This window comes from Triticum aestivum, chromosome 5B (assembly GCF_018294505.1).
Source record: "Triticum aestivum cultivar Chinese Spring chromosome 5B, IWGSC CS RefSeq v2.1, whole genome shotgun sequence".
Lineage (NCBI taxonomy): Eukaryota > Viridiplantae > Streptophyta > Magnoliopsida > Poales > Poaceae > Triticum > Triticum aestivum.
This window is the reverse complement of record NC_057807.1, coordinates 37,766,580-37,772,020: the sequence shown is the minus strand read 5'-3', so window position 1 is coordinate 37,772,020 and position 5,441 is coordinate 37,766,580. Positions and strand designations below refer to the sequence as shown.

General features: G+C 45.1%; 1 pseudogene; it reads right to left on the bottom strand.

Annotated features, from left to right (window-relative positions):
• Positions 1-4,952: 4,952 nt before the first annotated feature.
• On the bottom strand, positions 4,953-5,179 carry LOC123114599 (uncharacterized; annotated as a pseudogene).
• Positions 5,180-5,441: the final 262 nt, after the last annotated feature.

Sequence of the window (5,441 nt, the reverse complement as noted above, 5' to 3'; positions counted from 1 at the left end):
CGCGTTCAACACACGTGCAGCCCGGTGACGTCTCCCGTGCCTTGATCCAGCAAGGAGAAAGGGAAAGGTTGGGGAAGACTCCGTCCAGTAGCAGCACAACGGCGTGGTGGTGATGGAGGAGCGTGGCACTCCAGCAGGGCTTCGCCAAGCACTGCGAGAGACGAGGAGGGAGAGGGGTAGGGCTGCACCAGGAGAGAGGAAAACTCATGCTCTTCGCATCCCCCAAAACCCCCACTATATATAGGGGAAGGGGAGAGGGGGCCAGCCCCCTCCAGATCCCATCTAGAGGGGAGGGGCGGCGGTGAGGAGGGGAAACTTGCCCCCCAAGCAAGGTGGAGGCGCCCCCTCCCCTAGGGTTTTCAACCCTAGGCGCCTTGTGCCCTTGGAGAGGGGCGCACCAGCCCACTAGGGGCTGGTTCCCTCTCATATTCAGCCCATAAAGACCCCCGAGGCAGGTGGCCCCACCCGGTGGACCTCCGGACACCTTTCGGTGGTCCCGGTACAATATCGATAACCCCCGAACTATTTCGGTGACTGAAACTGGACTTCCCATATATAAATCTTTACCTCCGGACCATTCCGGAACTCCTCGTGACGTCCGGGATCTCATCCGGGACTCCGAACAACATTCGGTAACCACATATAAACTTCCTTTATAACCCTAGTGTCATCGAACCTTAAGTGTGTAGACCCTACGGGTTCGGGAATCATGCAGACATGACCGAGACAACTCTCTGGCCAATAACCAACAGCGGGATATGGATACCCATGTTGGCTCCCACATGTTCCACGATGATCTCATCGGATGAACCACGATGTCAAGGATTCAAGCAATCCCGTATACAATTCCCTTTGTCAATCGATACGTTACTTGCCCGAGACTCGATCGTCGGTATCCCAATACCTCATTCAATCTCGTTACCGGCAAGTCACTTTACTCGTTCCATAATGCATGATCCCGTGAATAACTACTTAGTCACATTGAGCTCATTATGATGATGCATTACCGAGTTGGCCCAGAGATACCTCTCCGTCATACAGAGTGACAAATCCTAGTCTCGATTCGTGCCAAACCAACAGACACTTTCGGAGATGCCTGCCTTTATAGACACCCAGTTATGTTGTGACGTTTGGTACACCCAAAGCATTCCTACGGTATCCGGGAGTTGCACAATCTCATGGTCTAAGGAAATGATACTTGACATTAGAAAAGCTTTGGCAAATGAACTACACGATCTTGTGCTATGCTTAGGATTGGGTCTTGTCCATCACATCATTCTCCTAATGATGTGATCCCGTTATCAATGACATCCTATGTCCATGATCAGGAAACCATAACCATCTATTGATCAACGAGCTAGTCAACTAGAGGCTCACTAGAGACATGTTCTGGTCTATGTATTCACACATGTATTACGGTTTCCAGTTAATACAATTATAGCATGAACAATAGACAATTATCATGAACAAGGAAATACAATAATAACCATTTTATTATTGCCTCTAGGGCATATTTCCAACAAAATCGGACTGACATACCATTACCGATGATCCCAGAGTCTGTTTTTCCCTCGTCTTCAAGCGCAACACCTCCAGTTAATGATTCTGGGTTTATTGGTGCAGCGCCTAATAATGAGCCTCACATCACTCAGTCTTCTGCGATATCTAATGAACCTTTACGTAGATCACAGCGGGATAGAAGAGCTGCCATTAATACAGATGAATATGTTGTTTACATGACTGAAGATGGAAATGACATTAGTAAGGCAAATGATCCCACCTCCTTCAAGGAAGCCATGACAAGCGGACACTCATCTAAGTGGCTTGAGGCCATGAATGATGAAATTAAGTCAATGAGTATTAATGATGTTTGGGATTTAGTAGAAATTCCCGAGGGAGTCAAAAAGGTGGGCTGTAAGTGGGTCTACAGAACTAAGCATGACTCTAAAGGAAATGTCGAACGATTCAAAGCAAGACTTCGCTAAAGGTTATACACAAAGAGAGGGCATAGACTATGTTAACACATTTTCTCCCGTCTCGAAGAAGGATTCACTAAGAATTGTTATGGCTCTTGTTGCTCATTATGATTTAGAGCTACATCAGATGGATGTTAAAACCGCATTCCTTACTGGTGACTTGCATGAGAATGTATATATGGCTCAACCGGAAGGTTTTGTCGTAGAAGGCAAGGAACATATGGGATGTCGACTTAAGAAATCTATCTATGGGCTAAGACAAGCGTCGAGACAGTGGTACCTTAAATTTGATGAGGTTATAAGGAAATTTAATTTTAAAGAAAATGAAGTGGACAATTGCATATACATTAAGAATAGTGGGAGCAAATTTATCATATTAGTACTTTATGTGGATGATATCTTGCTAGCCAACAGTGATTTAGACATGTTATATGAGACCAAAAGATTTCTTTCATCTAATTTTGACATAAAGATCTTGGGGATGTCTCTTATGTTTTGGGCATAGAAATCCACCGAGACAAGTCTAAAGGGACATTAGGACTGTCCCAGAGGGCATATATTGACAAAGTCCTTAAAAGATACAACATGCATAACTGTTCTTCCACTCCCGCACCTATTGTTGAAGGTGATAAGTTTGGTCTATTTCAGTGTCCCAAGAATCAATTAGAGATTGATCAAATGAAGACAATTCCTTATGCCTTGGCTGTTGGGAGCATTATGTATGCTCAAGTATGTACGCGTCCCGACTTAGCGTATGTAACTGGAATGCTTGGCAGATATCAGTCTAATCCAGGCTTAGATCATTGGAAAGCTGTCAAGAAAGTAATGCGTTATCTGCAAGGGACTAAAAATCATATGCTTACATATAGAAAGGCTGACAGCCTAGAAATTATGGGTTACTCAGACGCTGATTTTGCAGGGTGTAAGGATACTAAGAGATCCACATCAATCTTCACACTTGCAGGGGGAGCAATTTCATGGAAAAGCTGCAAACAAACACTTATTGCATCTTCAACGATGCAATCAGAGTTTGTGGCATGTTTTGAGGCTACCGGGCAAGCCGTGTGGCTTAAGAACTCCGTCCCCAGACTTAGAGTGGTAGACAGCATAAATAAACCACTTACATTATTCTGCGATAATCAAGTTGCAGTTTTCCTTTCGAGTAAAAACAAGTCAAGTGGTGCTGCCAAACATATTGACCTTAAGTACCTTGTTGTGAAAGATAGAGGCCGAGATCAAACAATTAAAACTCAGCATATAAGTATTAAATTGATGATTGCTGATCCCCTGACTAAAGGCTTGCCACCAAATCTCTTTCAAGAACATATTGCTAGCATGGGTCTAATGGAAAGCCTATAAGTATTGGGGTAACTAAATGATGAGATCTCAATATTTGAACTTGGAATAAGGAAGTTTGTTTCACTTACTAAGTGCACATAATGATTAATAAAGAAACAAACTATTAGGACCATAAGTAGGGAGTATGGATGCATGCCTCATACAGACTCCCAACTATAAATAATTATCCATTCCGAAATGAAGTCTTACGCTATAGATTTTGGGGTTCCAGTAATGATTATACTATTGCTGCGAATACATTATCTTGGTGTGATGCCTTTGTTGAAGTATGGACTAATGACATTAACCATTCAATCAAGTGGGAGAATGTGGGAAAATTAAGTGATTAAATGGTTAATGTTAATTACCATAAGTTAAAGTGGGCCCAATAGTTAATTATGAGATTAACACTAATTAACGATAATTAGCAATTTGCGCATGTGATTGGGGGGCTAATTAATAGTATGGTCAGGTCCCACGTCATATACAACGCTATATATAAAGGAGGGCATCCCTGCACCTAATTGATTGTCGTATCGTTTAGGATAACAGTGCCCTCCGAAATTCACTCCAAATCCAATCAGGAGTGCGCTGGACGTTGACGTGAAGGCCTCTCCTTACTCCGGCGAGGTGCCAGAGTGATCTACTACGCTGCTGCAGTTCGTCATCAGACTCCACTTCCTCCACCAAGATGGCCTCTCCAAATGGAGGTATAAACACACTATTGTCCACTAATTTCCGCATCGAATCGAGTAGTGTTCATGTGTATTAGATGAGATCCGATTAGCAATTGCATAATCCCATCAATATAATCTAACAAAAGTATTTTTGTTTCCCACGTGGGTCGCTTCCCCGGAGTCAACCAGAAGTGGGGTATGGTCAGAGGTGGCCCTCTGTAAAGCCTGAACCGAAACCAGCGAAATTTTTTGTTCCCACTCAACACTAGCGAGAACCCTCTCCAATTTCTCGAAAGTAGGAAGCGGCAAAAAATTGGCTCTTGCCTACCAGTGAGGCCAATCTTCCTCAAATATAGACTTTCAATTATCATTAAACATGAATGACCACCTTCCGTGAAAGTTATCATATTAGACATGAATGGCCCATGTTCTACTAAACATATACTCCCTCCGTAAATAAACAAACATAAGAACATAAGGGCATCTCCAACACGCGGTGCTTGGAGAGGCGCCAGGATCCCTTTCCTATCAAATTCCTGGTCGATCGACGGTTGATGCCGTCAAATCCTATCGCCGGGCGCTGCGTCGACGCAAAGGGACGCATCAGGCGCTTCGCTCCTTTCTCTCCCGCATGAGGCGCATGGCCAGCTTAATTAGCGTTCAATTAGCACCGGCAATTTAGCGTCTCGCGTTGTACAACATGGGCGCCTAGAATTTTTTTAATTTAATAATACTTTCTTTTCGTCTATATAAGCGCCTACTCAAGCGTCGAGCATTGTACATGCCCTAAGAAAGGCAGGTTATGCGCACTGACACACAGCAAAACGAAAATACACGGCCAATAATGACTTAGATTACAAGTTTATTACAACACAAGCACACACCGACACCCCGCCCTTTTATTGAATCACAGCAATGAACACAAGCTGACGCACCAGGTTACTGGTATATGAAATTAGGATCAGGAATAGATGGGGATGGCCGTGGTGACGCGCGGGTAGACGACCCTGGCGGGGTGTCCCATGATGCGGCGTCCCTTGCGATGGCGGAACAGGTACACCGCCGCGCCCAGCGGCCACTCCACCACCCCCGTCACCAGGAAGGCCACGAACCCCAGCGCCCGACGACCTTGCACCGGCACGGGTTGCTCCGCGTCCCGCACTGCACGCACCCAGGAACGAACGCCATCGCTGCTCTGCTTGCTGCTCAAGAGCTCAAGTCTCTTCTGTTTCTCCGATCGATTTTTGGTGGCTGGTTGCTTGCTGTCTGTTGTTGGTGATGATGGAGCCTTGCAGTGGCGGAGCTTGGGCTAAAATCATTTTTGGGGGGGGGGGGGGGGGGGGGCATTCTCAGACACTATAAGCTGATTTTTAGTGGATAAATTGATCTAATGCAAAGATATATACACATATTTTTCAATGAGTTGGGGGGGCCACCGCCTAGGTTGGCC